Below are 19,033 nucleotides of genomic sequence, written 5' to 3'. Positions count from 1 at the left end.
TTCCTGTCATTATTAAACCCAGAGTTTCTTTTACCACTTTCACTTAAGACATTATATTAAAAAAAAGTCAGGTATTTTCATACACTACTATTCTATTCATAATGAGATAAAATATCTGAGTAGTGGAAATCACCCACAAACACCGTATCTTGCTTATATACAATAGTGTGCATAAAATAAAAAAGTCTGTCTCAAAATCATCTTAAAAATAGTGAGCTCATTCAAAAACATGTTTTCACATCTGATAACCCAGGCACAGAGCCACGAAACTAAGAAGTCCTGGATCTAATAGGAAAGTTAAATACCGTATTTCCCCATGTAAAAGATGCACCTTAATTTTGGGGCCCAAAATTTGGAAAAAAAAATGTATTCCATAAAGTTATTGAACTCAAGTTTTATTCATCATAAAATTCACACATCTCCTCATCACTGTCAAAACTCCCATCTATTAGCTTGTCCTCGTCTGTGTCTGATGATGAATCACTGTCTTCATGTATTGCCTCGTCCTCAGTTCCATCTATGGCATTTGAAATGCCCCACTTCTACAACCACTGTATAAGATGCACCCAGTTTTTAGACCCCAAATTTTTTGAAAAAAGGTGTATCTTATATATGGGGAAATATGATAAGCCATTCATTGAGAAAAAATTTGTGATTAGTTAGTACATACTTCCCTTTAAAATGTTATCTCATTTTGTTTTTAAGGAAAATATATACTTAGAAACTACAGAAACATAAAAAAATTATTCATAATCCTACCACCCCCAAAAAAAACCATGATTAATATTCAAAATCTGTTTTTGTTTGCACTTCCCATCATAAGATTATTTTGAAACATCTGTTCTAGAAGCGACGTTGATTTTAACACATCATCGGAGAACAGCTAATATTTGGCATATGAATGTGCAAGAGGAAGAACTGGTCATTTAAAAATACAGTCAATGTTTATTAAATTCTGAAATGTAATGTGAAAGCGCCGTCTGAAAAAAATACAGGGATGTTTCTTCTTTTTCTATACATCCACTCACATTTATTAGGTTCTTCCTTACCCCCAGCCACATCTCACATTCTCAATCATTATACAACATCAACTCTTATTTATTTTTATTGTTATTTATTTATTTATTTATTTTAGAGAAAGAGGAAAGAATAGAGAAAGAGAGGAATATTGATTCATTGCTCCACTTATTTATGCATTCTTTGGTTGATTCTCATATGTGCCCTGACTGGGGATGAAGCCTGCAAACTTGGTGAATGGGGACAACACTCTAAACAACTGAACTACCCAGCCAGGGCCATCAACTCTCATTTTAACAACTGATTTTACATTTCCTTTCCAGTTTCCTTTGTTCACCCAAGATATAGACTTCTAGAATAGTGGTCCCCAACCATTTTTGGGCCACAGACCGGTTTAATGTCAGAAAATATTTTCACAGACCGGCCTTTAGGGTGGGACGGATAAATGTATCATGTGACCGAGACAAGCGTCAAGAGTGAGTCTTAGATGGATGTAACAGGGAATCTTGTCATTTTAAAAAAAAACATTGTTCAGACTTAAATATAAATAAAATGGAAATAATGTAAGTTATTTATTCTTTCTCTGCAGACCGGTACCAAATGGCCCACGGACTGGTACCGGTCTGCGGCCTGGGGGTTGGGGACCACTGTTCTAGAGCAATCTTCCACCCTTCAGTCTTCCAACAAGCAAGAAACAAAGAAAATCCTGCTTTTATCTTGAAAAACTTTTTTTGTGCTTGACCTTCTCCTTGCCAATTGCCTTACTTCAGCCCTCTCATAATCTCCCCAAGATAACAGAAATAGCCTTTCATTGGTCTCCTGATAAACAGAAGACTTTTTTCATTCATACACAACATCCAGGCTACAATACCTGAGAACTTGCTGATTTTAATCCTTTATAATGGACCCTTTATCTTAAAAAAAAAAAAACTAACACTCTTTGGCATAGAAATTTACAGCTGGTCCCCATTGATATCTTGAGTCTTATATGACCCCACCTATGCTTCTACCCCTAGACAAAGAGGATATAGCATTCTCAGGAACCATAAATGCATCCTCCGCTGAATATGCCAAACTCTTTCACACTAGTACCTTTGATCATTTATTTCACTCAGCCTACAAATTTGTTCTCCTTCTTCTCTTCTCTACATGTATCTTCTTATACTATAATAAGCCCACTATAAATATCACTTCCTATATGACTTGATTTTCTTCCTCACTAAGACTTAACCATCCCTCTCTTTAGACTATAACACTCTGTCCATGGCACTTATATAATATTAATTTCAATATGGTGATAAAAGCACTCTGATAGAGATAAATAAATCATATAGTGGCAAGGAGAAAAGAAAATATATCTCTTGATAATCTGAGTCCTATAGATTGTATGTTCACTAAAGACAGTGACTCGGGGCCCTGGCAGGTTGGCTCAGTGGTAGAGCATCAGCTGGGCATATGGAAGTCCAGGTTTTGATTCCCGGTCAGGGCATACAGAAGAAGCAACCATCTGCTTCTCCATCACTCCCCCTTCTCTCTCTGTCTCTCTTTATCCCCATCCTGCAGCCATGGCTCATTCAAGCAAGTTGGCCCCAGGCACTGAGGATGGCACCATGGCCTCACCTCAGGAGCTATCAATAGCTTGGTTGCCAAGCAATGGTCCCAGATAGCAGAGCATCACTCCCTAGTCGGCTTGCCAGGTGGATCCCAGTTGGAGTGCATGCAGAAATCTGTCTCTCTGCCTCCTCACCTCTTACTTAATAAAAAAAAAAAGACAGTGACTTGGTTTTGTTAATTATCTATTTTAGACTTTTACTATTGACATATGGTGTGTGTTCAATATGCTTTTCTCCTTGGAAAAAAAGTTAATTACTAACCCTTACTGACGTTTTAACATTGTATTTCATGTATTTATATTTTTCTACAATTGTTTAAAGTTTTCAACCTAGTCTGACCTAGACTATTAAATTCCTAGAAGTGAGGTATCCAAAAGATTTATACTGAATTAAATTTCTAAAAAACTAAATTAACTATCTTTACCTCGAAATCAGTTTCCTGAATTAAAGGTTTCATGATTTCTGTATAAAAATGCCAAAATTTGTGTAGTCATTACTCAGTTTATTTGGAATTGATTTGAATATGTTAATAATTGAGGGAACTTTTTCCCAGAGATGATGCATAAGGCTGATGATGAACATTCTTGAGTTGACGCAAAATATTGAAATAGTTCTCATTTAAAGTTACAGTGAAAATCCCATTAGTTATATGGGTCTCATTAGTTATATGCTAAAAATAAAGCAGAAAAAGCAACCAATAAACCTCACCATTTTAGAGTTTCCAATGTTATCATTGTTTATAGCAAATTAACAACCAGAATAAAATCTTAGCATTCTATGTATAATTTTTATTCATTTGTTTGAGTTTTTTTTTAATGATGTAAAACCAGGTACATTCTATTGTCTTACAAACTTTATCTAAAGTTAATAGATTTTAATCTTTTGTAAAATCACTGGAAATTTTGTAAAGTGGCTTCAGGGGTTTGGAGGGTTTTTAGTTTCCTTCATCTAAATTTATAATCAATGCTATTCTCAATAATTTAGAATTTTTGATTGTTTAACTTCAGCTGAGAATAGTTTTTCTTTTTCTAACACTTCTAATTAGAGTCGTTTGAAATTTGAAGTGTTTGATCATATTACTTTGTCCAGTGTCTAAAAATAAAGCGTGACATCTATTCTAAGGAAGCAATTCCAAACTAAAAAAAAAAAAATGTGCAAAGTTGTTCATCACATTTTGATGTATTTACTCTACAAAGTTGAATATAACTTTAATAACTAAAAGTAAATACCATATTAGACTGAATGTGATATTATAGAATTTATGAATATAGCAATGTGAAAATGCTTGTGTAAATTAAAATTTTAAGAAAAGAATATAAAATTGTATGCTTATTATAATCATAAATGTGTAAAAGAAAAAGATTATTTGGAGATAGATATCACTGGGGAACAAAATTTTTGTTGCACCTATAAAAACACTTGTTCTTGCCTAATTCGAGTGTACTGATCTCAAATATGACATTAGTTTTTCTCTGTAAGCTATAGTTTTTTTACAATTCAAGATTTTATATTTTCATTTTATTGTAAAATTTTCAACATTTAGTTTAACACAGTGGTTCTCAACCTTTGTAATGCCGTGACCCCGCAATACAGTTCCTCATGTTGTGGTGACCCCAAACCAAAAAATAATTTTGGTGGCTACTTCATAACTGTAATTTTGCTACAGTTATGATTCGGAATGTAAATACCTGATATGAATTATGTATTTTCCGATGGTTTTAGGTGACCCCGCCAGGGTCGTAACCCACAGGTTGAGAACCGCTGGTTTAACATAATGAAGTAGAATGTCTTCTTGGGCATCATCTTTGTGAAAATATGATATAATAATTTATATAATGCATTAAATACAGTAATACACTAAAAGATATGATTGCATCAGAATTTGTCAACAATTTCAAAATAGATCATATTAAAACACTTATTTTAATCATAAAGTTTGCACAAAACTTATTTAAATTCTATTCAGGCAAAAATTTGCGTTTGTAGCTCCTGTGTTTGTGTACTTGTTGAGGACAATCTCATTTGATGCTCCAGTAGTAGTCTGCTCATCACTAACAGCTCCAAGATTTTCAGGAAAGTTATCAAGGTGATGGTCAGGAAGTAAATCTTAATGCCCATGTTACATCCAGTGTCTCAGAAAGCCAACAGCATCCTTTGAACCAGAAGTTCATAGTTTTCTGCTATTTTGTGGCCAAGGAAGTTCTTTGTAACTGCCACAAAAGACTGCCATGCTACTTTCTCCTCCTTATTCATCTTCCTGGCAAATTCTTCATCACATATGAGGGTTCAAATTTGAGGTCCATCGAATACACCTGCTTTTATCTTCTCTAAAGACAAGGCAGGAAAAGCAGAAATAATATGTTGAAAGCATTCACTTTCTCTATTCAAAGCCTGAACAAACTGCTTCATTAAGCCAAGTTTGATGTGAAGTGGGGGAAAATTGATCTGTCTCAATTAACTACAGGTTCATTCACAATATTTTGCATCCCTACTTCCAGAGCTTCACGTTTCGGCCACTCCTTCTGTGTCCAGTGTTTCTCCCGAGCTTGGCTGTCCCACAAACACAGAAAGCAAGGATACTTCATGAAACCTCTCTGTTTTCCTAGCAGGAAATTTCCCATTTTAAGATCCACACAAATGATCCAGTTATGCTCCTCATATTTCAGAAAGTCAAGGACAATTTTTATGTCATTCTTACTAAGTCTTTCAATTCAGGTTGGCTAAACTGCTGGGGGGTTAATGACTGCTTGGAATCAGAAGACCCTTCAGATTCTACAACCATTTCCTCATGCATCTTATCAAAATACTCTTGACCACTGTGTTCACTTTCTTTGTCCCTAGAAGAAATAAAACCATTGAAAACTGGAACCAGGAGTGTCTCAGAGTGTGGGATAGGACATATTGATGAAGGAATATTAGGATATGCAATCATATGTCATTTTTTCTTGCAGATGCCCTTTGTATGGATTAGACAGAAATAATAGTCACTGCTGTGGACCTTAGGTTCACACCAAACCATGGGAATATCAAAAGGCATTCCTTTGCAGTTTTTTTTTGTCCAGTCAAGAAGCATTTCTCACAATTATAACACACAATATAAGGAGCCCAATTCTTGTCTTGATCGCCAAAGGGAACTTGAAAATAGGCAATATATGCATGTGTCACAAATGATGAAATATTGGGCCTTTGACGTTGAAGTGTGTAACAGCCACATATATAACAGAAGGTGTCAGGACAATTCTTACATTTATGCCTATTTGAAGAAGCCATGATTCAGTTTTAAAATAAAATAAGAGGGTGTTTTTACCAGATAATAATTTTTTACATTTAAAAACAACTACAATTATGTAAAAGTGATGTTTGTAAAACATTAATTGCTGTGTGGTTATGTTCAATCCAAGAGATGTTGCCCTTTAACTCCAATTTAAAAACCAATGCCTGCCATTAACTGTAACAAAGAGAAATTAAAATTGCATAAAAACTAGAGCATGCACAAAAAATTGGATTTCAGATTTGGAATCAGTGATGCAGAAATATATAGAAACAGTACTAAAAATCTCATGCAACAGAAAATGAAAAAGAAATTGTTCCCCAGTGGGGGAACCTTAAGAAAGAGATGCAAAAATGTTAGCGACTGCTGTGTTCAATTGATGGATTTGGGGAGATGATTTTTCTCCCTTTATTTCCAAAATTCTCTATAAGGTTGTTTTATTATTTTCTAGTTTATATTGGGGGTGCGGTGAGGGAGAGGTAGACACTGTTACTGAATAAAAGGAACTAAGAGACAAAATTAAATATAATGTGTGGGCTTTGTTGTGATCCTAATTTGAATAAACTAACTGGAAAAGTACATTTGGAGGGCAATTTGAGAAATTTGAATATGACTTATGTATTAGATGTTATTAAAGAATTACTATGAATTTTGGTAGATATGACTATCACATAGATAGAGTTAAGTTTTACAAAGGTCTTTGTCATTAAAGATACATATTGAAATAGTTGTAGATAAGAGAGCATAATATCAATAATTAGTACAAAATGCTGAACTCCAGCAAAAAGAAAATAAAGTAGGGGAAAGATGATTGTTAAAACGTTAATTTCTGGAGCTAGATGATGAATACTAAGGGATTCACTAAACTATTCTTTCTATATGATTGAAAGTTTTCTGTATGATAGGAAATTTCTATAATAAAATGTTTTTAAGTCTAGTATTTTTAAATTAATTTTAATGGGGTGACATTGATAAATCAGGGTACATATGTTCAGAGAAGACATCTCCAGATTATTTTGACATTTGATTATGTTGCATACCCCTCACCCAAAGTCAAATTGTCTTCTGTTACCTTCTATCTGGTTTTCTTTGTGCCCCTCCCCTTCCCTCCCCTCCCCCCTCCCTCTCCTCCCCCCCCCATAACCATCACACTATTGTCCAAATAAGTCTCATTTTTATTTCCCATCTATGTATGGAATCATATAGTTCTTAGTCATTTCTAATTTACTTATTTCATTAAGTATAATGTTATCAAGGTCCATCCATGTTATTGTAAATGATCCGATGTTATCATTTCTTATGGCTGAGTAGTATTCCATAGTATATATGTACCAAAGCTTTTTAATGCACTCGTCCTCTGACGGACACTTGGGCTGTTTCCAGATCTTCGCTATTGTGAACAATGCTGCCATAAACATGGGGGTGCATTTCTCCTTTTGGAATAGTGCTATGGTGTTCTTAGGGTATATTCCTAAAAGTGGGATAGCTGGGTCAAAAGGCAGTTTGATTTTTAATTTTTTGAGGAATCTCCATACTGTTTTCCACAGTCACTAATCATTAGAGAAATGCAAATTAAAACCACAATGAAATATCACCTCACACCAGTCAGAATGGCGCTCCTCAACAAAACAACACAGAATAAGTGCCGGCAAGGATGTGGAGAAAAGGGAACTCTCCTGCACTGCTGGTGGGAATGCAGACTGGTGCAGCCACTGTGGAAAACAGTATGGAGATTCCTCAAAAAATTAAATCTAGTATTAATAAGTCTACTCTGTCACCAGAAAGCAGAGTGGTGCTGTCAATTTCTTACTGGTGCTTTAACAAGTTACCATAAACTTAGTAGTTTAAAACAACAAAATTTATTATCTTTCAGTTTTGAGATAAAAAGCGCAAAAATCAAGGAGTCAGCAAGGGTGAATTCTTCTGGAGACTCTAGGGAAGAACCCATTTCTTACTTTTTAGTTTCTAGAGGCCACCTGCATACTTTAGCTTATGGTCCTTCTTCCATCTTCAAGGCCACTAGTGAAGCATCTTCAAAACTATCTCCCCTCTCTTTCCCTTCTTCTCTCATCGCCTACAACTACGTCTTTCCCACCTCCCAATTCTAAGAACCATTGTGATTATATTGGGCTCATCCAAATAATCCAGAATAGTCGCCCTGTCTCAGGAGGCTTAATGTAATCACTTCTGTGAAGCCTGTTTTGTCATGTAAGGGAACATACCCACAAATTTAGGGAATTAGAATGTGAATATATTTGAGGGTTACTATTTGCCCTAATATATTTATACACTACAGTTGATTTATTTTAATTCTACATATCTTATAAAATATCGAAAATAGAGGTAGAAGTATTTATACAAAGTGAAAGAAGGTCAGAGTTAGGGAGAATATTGCCTTTCCTCCTCACGTTTCATTTACATGATTATGACTTGCCCTAAAGGATGTATTCTATAATTTGATTGTCTTCTTTATTTAACATCTACAATAGGCCATAAGTAAATGTATAAATATGTATAGAAAACATTTTTTAAAAAATATTGCCCAATCATAACAAATTTTGGAGTATTTATTATATAACCTTTTGTTTTTACCTTTTTATAAATATTGGAATTTATTATAAAGATTTAGAATTTTTTTTCTTACTTAATCTTATGTAATGACCATTTTCACATACAGTAATTTATTATTTTCAAAAACATCATTAATGGCTTTGTGATATCCTATTGCTGGGATATGCTATAAATTATAAAACCATTTACTGGTACTTGTTTCGAATTTATTTATTTCCTTAAGAGAGACTACTAAAAATAGCATTGTTGAGTCAAAGAATATAAACAGTTTTTAAGCCCTGGCCGGTTGGCTCAGTGGTAGAGTGTCAGCCTGGCGTGCAAGGGGTCCCGGGTTCGATTCCCGGCCAGGGCACACAGGAGAAGCGCCCATCAGCTTCTCCACCCCTCCCTCTCTCCTTCCTCTCTGTCTCTCTCTTCCCCTCCCGCAGCCGAGGCTCCATTGGAGCAAAGATGGCCCGGGCGCTGGGGATGGCTCCTTGGCCTCTGCCCCAGGTGCTAGAGTGGCTCTGGTCGCGACAGAGCGACGCCCCAGAGGGGCAGAGCATCGCCCCCTGGTGGGCAGAGCGTCGCCCCTGGTGGGCGTGCCGGGTGGATCCGGTCAGGCGCATGCGAGAGTCTGTCTGACTGTCTCTCCCCGTTTCCAGCTTCGGAAAAATACAAAAAAAAAAAACCAGTTTTTATGGTTTTAAAGTATGGCAACAAATTGCCCTCTTGAACTCCTTGGCCCTTTCTGTATGTAATTTAAAGTAGACCCAAAAAATAACTAATTATTACATATTATTTTCTTATAATTCATTTGTATTAGCAGCTCTATGACTTGTTTTGGGTTTTTTTGTTGTTGTTTCTTCTACTTCTTATGTTTTATTTTTCTATTCCCTTTTTTTTTTTTTTTTTGTATTTTTCTGAAATTAGAAATGGGAGGCAGTCAGACAGACTCCCGCATGCACCCGACCGGGATCCACCCGGCATGCCCACCAGGGGTAGATGCTCAGCCCATCTGGGGCATTGCTCTGTTGCAACCAGAGCCATTCTAGCACCTGAGGCAGAGGCCACAGAGCCATCCTCAGCACCCGGGCCAACTTTGCTCCAATGGAGCCTTGGCTGCGGGAGGGGAAGAGAGAGACAGAGAGGAAGGATAGGGGGAGGAGTAGAGAAGCAGATGGGCACTTCCCTGACCGGGAATCGAACCCGGGACTCCTGCATGCCAGGCTGACGCTCTACCACTGAGCCAACCGGCCAGAGTCATTCCCTTCTTCTCTCTACCCAGCATATTTATAGATTCCAACATAACCAGTATGGAGATAAATGAAAAATAGTTTTTTAGGCAGTCAAGATTTACTCTTATCTTTCTTTGTAATGACAAAAAGAGATTCATGATAATGAATGGGTCAGGCCATTAATCATTACTATAACCTAATCAAATGTTAATTGTTCATAAAAGTATTAAATTCAGACTAAAAATAAGTAACATGATTTTCCAAATTGAATATATTCTTTATGTCTTTTAGCAATGCTTTTTGTTTTTGCTTATCTAGATTTCCTTTTGACCTCACTGTATCTATAGAACAAATATTTAAACACATATTCAGAATTAGTTTTAAACAATTTATAGCCCTGGCTGGTTGGCTCAGTGGTAGAACCGTCAGCCTGGCGTGCAGGAGTCCCGGGTTCAATTCCCAGCCAGGGCACACAGAAGAAGCGCCCATCTGCTTCTCCACCTCTCCCCCTCTCCTTCCTCTCTGTCTCTCTCTTCCCCTCCTGCAGCCAAGGCTCCATTGGAGCAAAGTTGGCCTGGGCGCTGAGGATGGCTCTGTGGCCTCTGCCTCAGGCGCTAGGATGGCTCTGGATGCAACAGAGCGACGCCCCAGAGGGGCAGAGCATCGCCCCCTGGTGGGCATGCCGGGTGGATCCCAGTCAGGCACATGCAAGAGTCTGTCTGACTGCCTCCCCGTTTCCAACTTCAGAGAAAAAAAAAATTTATAGTAGTCAAAGGTTTTAGACTTCCAATATTATGAAAATGTAAGGATTACTAAGAAAGATAACATGACCCAGTGGCAAGAGCTCTGATTCAGAAGCTGGATTTATTACTAAGGGCTGAATGACCTCAAAAAGGTCACTTGAAGTTCACAATTTCTCAATCTATAATATGGGGTAATATAGGATAGACATATATAACAATAATATAATGAAGATAATAGTATACTCCATTTTAATTAGTCAAATATATTTATTGAGTGGCCTTTTATATCCCCAGCATTGTTCTGAATACAATAAAAAAAAGTGTGCATGGTCTCTAACTTTATGAAATTCATAAGAGTCTAATGAGGACAGTAACAAAAAGTATGATGCATGTGCCTGAGCAGTGGTGGCACAGTGGATAGAGTGTCAACCTGGAACACTAGGGTCTCAGATTCAAAACAATGAAGTTTCCAACTTGAGCACAGACTCATCCTAGGCTTGAGCACAGGCTCACCAGCTTGAGTATGGGATTTCCGACATGATCCCATGGTCCACTGGCTTGAGCCCAAGGTCACTAGCTTGAAGCCCAAGGTCGCTGGCTTGAGCAAGGGGTCACTGGCTCAGCTGGAGCCCCCCACTCAAGGCATATATGAGAAGCAATCAATAAGCCTGACTTGTGGTGGTGCAGCGGGTAAAGCCTCAACCTGAAACGCTGAGGTCACCAGTTTGAAACCCTGGGCTTACCTGGTCAAGGCACACATGGGAGTTGATGCTTCCTGCTCCTTCCCACCTCCTCTCTAAAAGTATTGAGCTTTAAAAAAAAGAGAGAAGCAATCAATGAACAGCTAAAGTGCCACTACTATGAGCTGATGCTCCTCATCTGTCTCCCTTCCTGTTTGTCTCTCTCTCTCTCAAAAAAAAAAGTATGATGTATGTTTAAAAAGGCACTGGAATGGCTTCTATGAGAGCTATAGAGCAAGGGGATTTAACTATGGAGGGAATCTCCTGAGGATTTGAGAAGCTAAGAAAGACTAGTGTATTCACTTCACATGTGTCAGAATGGATATCATTGATAAGTCAACAAACAAGTGTTGGTGAGGGTGTGGAGCAAAGGGAATTCTTGTGCACTTTTGGTGGGAATGCAGAGTGATACAGCCACTGTGGAAAACAGTAGAGAGTTTCTTCAAAAAGCTAAAAATAAAATGTCCTAATGACCCAGTAATTCCACTTCTGGGAATATATCCGAAGAAACCCAAAACATTAATTCAAAAGAATATATCCACCCATATATTTGTTGCAGCATTACTTATAATACTAAGATTTAGAAACCTGCAAGTGCCCATCAGCAGATGAATGGATATGAAAGTGTGATACATCACACTATTGGCCATAAAAAGAAGAAAATTTTACTTTTAAGGACAGCATGGATGGACCTAGAGAGCATTATGCTAAGTGAAATAAGCCAGTCAGAGAAAGACAAGTACCATATGATTTCACTTATGTAGAATTTAATCAACAAAATGAACTAACAAGAAAAATAGAGAGACTCATAGATAGAGAACATGCCGTCAGCTGTCAGGGGGGATGAGGGGAGTGGGTGGAGGGATTGAGCAAAAAAAGGACCACAAATGAAGAGAAAAAACTCATGGACACAGACAACAGTGTGGTGATCGCCGGAGAAATGGGGCAGGGGGAGGTGGAGGAGAGTACGGGAATAAATTGTGATGGGCGGAGACTCGAGTTGGGGGCAGTGGTGAATGCACAATATGGTGTACAGAAAAGGTGCTGTAAAATTGTGTACCGGAAACCCATATAATTTTGTTAACTAGTGTCACCCCAATAAATTCAATTAAAAATAAAAGTAATAAAACTTTTAAAAGAGTTAGCAATCTGCCTACAGAAATATAGTGAAGGAAACATGATTTATGTACTTCCAGAGTGTTTTAAAAAGTAGTTACCAACATTCTAGAATTTCAAGATGACAGGTTAAAAAAAAAAGTTAGATTTCCAGATTTCTTGAAAAATGAGAGGGTCTAATGCATGGCAGCAATCGGCCAAACCAATGCTTGCATGAGTGTATGTGCACACCCACTGGCCACAGACCCCAGCCACTCTCAGGCCTGTTTCACTTTACACTCACCTGCTTCTGTCTGGATTTGGGTTTTTAATATCTGACCTAGAAAGAAGACTGTACACTGAAGAACAGAAGGAAGTCTTGTGCGTCTAAAGCACAGAGGCAAAGAAGAAGCACACTGGGAGCTGAGGCTCAAGTGGGAAAATGTGCCTGCTTGGGGGCTGGCCGGGTATGTTTCAGGTCTGTGAATACCACTGAAGAGTCTTAAGCAGGAAAAGTATATGCTCATATTTGGGTTTCAAAAATACTTCCCTGGCCTGGCCGGATAGCTTGGTTGGTTAGAGCCTCATCCCGAAGTGCAGAGGTTGCCAGTTTGATCCCTGGTCAGGGTATATACAGAACAGATCTATGGTCCTGTCTCTCTCCTGCTCTCTCCCTTCCTCTCTTTAAAATCAATAAAATGAACATTAAAAAAATATATGTATACTTTCCACCTGACCTGTGGTGGCACAGTGGATAAAGCACCGACCTGGAACACTGAGGTTGCTGGTTCAAAACCCTGGGCTTGCCTGGTCAAGGCACATATGGGAGTTGATGCTTCCTGCTCCTTCCCCCTTCTCTCTCTCTCTTTCCTCTCTCTAAAAATGAATAAATAAAATATAAAAATATACTTTTCTATATTCCTAGAATACTTCCAGATTCCTGGAAGCAAAGTGATAAAAGAATTGCAGAAGTACTTTGAAAGCTGAAGACGAGAAGTTTCAATTTGACTTCTTTTTCTTTTCTTTCTTTCTTTCTTTCTTTCTTTCTTTCTTTCTTTCTTTCTTTGTTAAATTTATTGGGTGACATTGGTTAATAAAATTATACAGACTTCAGGTGTGTAATTCTATAATACATCATCTGTATATTTTATTATGTGTCCACCACCACTGACTTATTTTTTAAGTTTCTGATGAAAACTGAGAAGGAATTTAAAATTTTGTGCAGACTAGGTTCTAGTCTGATTAAAAAAATAAAAAGAGTAAGGCCATTGTGACTAAATATTTTTTTTAGAGACAACAAAATAATAGTGAGTCATATCTTGAAAAAGCATTAACCAAAATCATCCTAACGTGAAGGGGAAAAATCTTGTATAAAAATTGAAAAAACAGACGATAAAACCTGAGTGATAAAATAAGATTTTCCCGTATGTTACAGAAAAGTCATTGCCTTGCTCAATATGGTACATCCTAGTATTATTCAAATAAACGTGAACTCATACAGACACACTGAAAAGGTTATAACTCAGAATGACCCATGGAGCTTATTTCCTGTTAAATTCTAGCCCTGGTTCTGCTCTCTAATTCTGTTTGAATATGTTTCAGCAATGAATCATTCTGTCAGTCTGCCAGGAGTCTTTTCCACGGAGCAAGTGGCATGTACTTCACGTACTTTAGCAAAAACACAATTGAGAACTTGGCTTGGATTGCCCCCAATTACCTTATTTGCTCTTCAGAAATAAGTTGTGCTTTTTTGTTTAGCTGTAATATGCCTCTCTAAGACTAAATGACAAACAGTGGAAGTTAATTTAAAATAACAAGAGAACATTATCCAGGAATGGCTTTGATCTGCACTTTGGGGACCTGGCCTCCTTCACAGGACCACTGACTGGGAAGCATGTGGAGCTGCCTCCTGTGTCCAGGATGAGCCACCACCTTCTAGATCCAGTCTCCCGCAGTGTGGCCGATGGCATGTATGAGAACACAGTACACACTCCCTTCTTGGTGATTTTTGTCTCCTAATGTATTAGCGAATTATTTTATTATTATATTTTCACCTACTCCCTGCCACCTGTTTCTCTACCTCCAGGCTCAGATCTGAATTCCATGAAGAGCTGCACTCTTCATGTAATGATGATGATGATGATGATGATGGTGGTGGTGGCGGCTAATATGTACTGAGCTATTATGTGTCAGAGATTATTCAAAGTGTTCTTCATGCATTAACTCATTTAATACTCACAATAACCATATCAGATAATTAGATAAATTACCCTTTTTACAAACAAGGAAGGGTGGGCCATGTAGTGGTGGATTTGAAAGAACTCTTGCTATTTTCCCACACCACTTTAGCTCGAGAGCCCAGGATTTTAAACTCTACATTGCAAACATTCTGCTACACTCTGATTCACATTTCTTCCCTAACTCTATTAGAGGTGTTCTTTTCTGGGAGGCTTCTAGGCTCCTTAAGGACACATCCTATCAGTCTGTGAGTCCCACTGAATACAGCTCAATAGCAGTGGCCCCAACTTCGCCTCAAGCTGGGATCCCTCCTTCTCCTACCTCCTGGGTAACAGTGACCCACAGACCTTCCTTCATCTTTCCTTCATCTCCATCAAGTCATATTGACAACTTGATTTTTTGCTTCTACTTAGTGTCTATATTGAAGATAGCATCCCTTCCTCATCTGGGGATGAGAAAATAAAGAATCCTCTCTCTTCACTGAGTCAAAAACAGGAAGCTAAAGGAAACCCTGTTTTCCACCTAAGTATCTTATGGAAGCTTGGCTGGCAGCAAGGACCATGTGTGCCTCAGGTCCAAAGGTCCCAGCTGCAACTATTTCCCCCCAGAGAAAGCTGATTAAGCCAAATCCAAGGAGTCATCTCTTGAATAGTCCTTCTCCTTAACCATCTCACTTGTATACAAGCAGCACACATAAATTGTTGAGTTCATCCATTTCCTTCCATACTCATCCTCAATAACCTTGTCAAGTCAAAATCATCACTCACCTGGATTCCTGTAAACAAGTCACCTGGTTTCCCAGACTCCCCCACTCCCACTACTCCATTTCATTTTTCACACTCTAGCCAAAGAATCTTCGTAAAATGCAAATCTAGTCAAGTTACTTCCTTGTGTAAAATCCTCCAATGATTCTTCAGGCTCTTAGGATAAATCAAAGCATTTCAATTTTCTGGGTTTTTGTTTTGTTTTGTTTTGTTTTGTTTTCAATGATCTCTCCAGATTCATCTTTCATCATCCTTCCTGAAAGTGGCTCTACCTTTTCTTCTATTCCATCACTAGTAACTTCTCTTTGTTTCACTACAGTAATACAGGGGTCAGTGGGCAAAAGTAGGTTAATAAGAATAGTAAATAAAGCAATAGTTAAAAAATAATCCACAACTATACTCAACTTTTGCCTCCACTTGCATATATTTTTGCCTACTGGTGTTGGCACGTCTTTTCTCCTCCAAGTCTCACTGTCCCTGGTCCTGTGTCAGGCTAACCTCTCCATGTTTCGTGTGTTCTCATATCTCTCTGTCCTTCCTCATTGTTTTCATGGCTGGTTACATTTTCATTGCTTTGCTTGTACAGTTTGCATCTCTGGCTAAACTGTAAGCCATGTGGGAACAGGAATAGTTTTACTTTGATGACTGTTGTGTCCCCAGCACTTATTACAGGGCCTGGCAGGTAACAGGCACTTGACAATCATTTATTGAAAGAAAAAAAACACATGAATAACCTGCTACATTACAAGTAGGTTCCCAAAGTTTCTATATGAAAGTTAAACTTTCAAATTAACATTTGGAAGAGTTTGCTAATAATTTGGGGGTTTATTCCAATCTGTCCATCAGTTTAAATAGGAAATAGAATGTATTTTTACACAATCATCTCTCCCCTTCTTTCCTAAAAAATGCTACTAAGTGTCATATAAGTGTTATTTGATCAGATAAAAATATACAGTAAAACCATGATCCAAGGTAGAGAAGTTAGAAATGGTAATAGGAAAATTAGAAAGATTGGAAAATAGAAAAAAAAGTAAATGTTATTTACAAAGTATTATCTAATTATGTGGTGTTTATTGAATGCCGACCAAGCTCAGTATCTGAAATTTAGTAGACACATCAAAAATATGTGTTGACTTTCTTAATGGAGGTAATACCTTTTCAGAGCAGTTGTGTCCCAGTGTCCCTGAGAGAGAAGCATGCTGATCGTCAGCAATGCAGACACCTCTCTGCCTGCAGACTCAACACTAAGCACTGACTTTGGAAGTTTTGTTTGTAGCACTCTTGTGGAATAACACTTTTGTGGGATCTACCGCCTATAGTATTACAAGCTGTGACTAAGACAGACAGTGTTCAAAGCATTGTGAGTCTTACAAAAGTTTTGGAGTTGTTCTCGTAGCATCTTTCTGGGAGGAGTGGTTGAGATAGCGTTAGCTATGTCCAGAGCTGGGAGCTAGAAGTAGTAGAAGAAATGATGAGCAAATAAAGTGGTAAATGTGTGAGTGCCTATGTGGAAATCACCCAGTCCCCCTTCCCTTTTCCCAGACCCTGCAAATACTGAAGCGAAGGTAATCAAAGCAGGAGAACTTATAATATGACACAGATTTGTGAGGACAAACACTTTCTGTAAAAAATTACTCTTAAAAAATCCTAACATGAGGCTAATCAAATAAAGCTGACTGTCTTAAATTCTCTGATCTGAGGACAGTCCCTGCTGAGGGCTCTGTCCCTCCCTCTTCCACCCTTAGGATTTGAAATCTTATGCCCCTCCCCTTTTAACAATTGTTTTTATATTCCATTGAGATATATATATATTTTTGTTGTTGTTGTTGTTTGTTTGTTTTTTTGTTACAGAAACAGAGAAAGAGAGAGAGGGATAGACAGGGACAGACAGGAACGGAGAGAGATGAGAAGCATCAATCATCAGTTTTTCGTTGCGACACCTTAGTTGTTCATTGATTGCTTTCTCATATGTGCCTTGACCATAGGCCTTCAGCAGACCAAGTAACCCCTTGCTCGAGCCAGCAACCTTGGGTCCAAGCTGGTGAGCTTTTCTCAAACCAGATGAGCCTGTGCTCAAGCTGGCAACCTTTGGGTCTCGAACCCAGGTCCTCCGCATCCCAATCCGACACTCTATCCACTGCGCCACCGCCTGGTCAGGCCTATTGATATATTTTTAAACTTTATTTTAATCCTGTAAATCCTTCCTCCCTGTAAGTCCCTGTAAGTCTTTCATGGGACTTTATATACTGAAAGAAACCTAGGCAGAGGACAGTATACTACTTGCTGTCCGTCTCAAATAGCAAACCTGATCATTTGTCCAGAATACAAAGCTTTGTTCTTTTAAATTTATATGCCAGGCATGTCATACTACCTTTGATTCTTCTGCATGCATTCATAGCCCTTCTCAAAATAGCACTCAGAAATCTATTCTTATAAGTAAAGAGAATTCCAAGAAGTGAAGTGAAACTAGAGGAGAGAATCCAAGTGTAGCATGTTCACAGAACACCCACACATCAACCAGAGCCTATTATTTGCCCAGATACATATAATCAGTGTCTCTTAAAAGCAAAGCAAAACAAGAAGCTCCGATTAACTTTCCTCAAAATAATATGTCTTGGGAATTCTCTCATTTTTTTCACAGAAAGTATTTGTCATAGAACCTGATGAAATTGCAAGGAATTTTTCTGTTCCTGAAAATTCAAATTTAGTAACCAAATTTAATAGCTGGAAAGAGACTAGATATCAAGCTAGAGTAGGGCAACTCTATGTCCTCGATTTCTATATGAAAGTTCCACACAACTGTGTGACAACCAGATTTCAAAACAGGATATTCAGCCTGTGCTTTTAATAGTTATTTCTATTTTGCAGAGTAGAAAAATGCTCTAATTCTGCATTCATCGGGAATAAAGGTAACTGTTGTTGTGAATGCCCAAATTTGAGAACATGTGTTTACTATAAAGGGCAGCTTCTGCCAATGTTTCCAGAAAAATCACATGTACATGTAATTGCTTCTAACTGTTTATACTGTTTACAACCCATTCATTCCCTCCTTTCAGTCTTTGTTCTGTTCCTACCGTGAGCATAGGTTAGTAATAACTCAATAGCAGTTTTTACACTTTGACCTAAGGCACCTTCTCTTGCTGTGGGCCTCAGTCAAAGCTGGCAGCCTTCCCAGTCATCTGGTAAGTGGCCAAAGCAGGACACACAAAGTAGGTCCATATGCTCTTTCCAAGGTGTGCTAAGGATTGAGTCTCTTAAAGATTCTTGGTGGTACAGGCCCAAAGCACAGTGAGTTGTTTTTCTCTTAGGTGACATCTCCCAAGTGCATGTTGAGTGTGACAGCAGGATCTGACATCAATATGGTCTGGTCCTCCCATCATTCAAGTGGATTGACTGTGTGAACAATTAAGGTCGGGAATTGGCTGCGGGATTTAAACATGACATTTTCTTTCCGTGGCTTCAATAAGACCTCTGTTCACTTGACTTGGAATTTTGTTTTCTATTATGTGGTGGTTGTTCCACTCTCAATTTTTTCCTAGGAACTCATTCATAATCAAGTAGGCATAGACAGGTAGTAATCCAGACAGGCCAGTCTGATGATTGCACCAGCCACACTGCCTGTTACGGTCATGTCTCGTCGCTGCAGCCCCGTGCTGCTGCTCATGTCCATGCCGTATTTCACACAAGCATTGCTGGCCTAGTGAAAACAGCTGTTTTAAACAGATGTTTAAAAATGAATGCTGTAAGGATGTATCTGTACCCTT

This window comes from Saccopteryx leptura, chromosome 2, assembly GCF_036850995.1.
Source record: "Saccopteryx leptura isolate mSacLep1 chromosome 2, mSacLep1_pri_phased_curated, whole genome shotgun sequence".
In the NCBI taxonomy this organism is placed as follows: Eukaryota; Metazoa; Chordata; class Mammalia; order Chiroptera; family Emballonuridae; genus Saccopteryx; species Saccopteryx leptura.
This window is presented reverse-complemented; position numbering follows the sequence as displayed.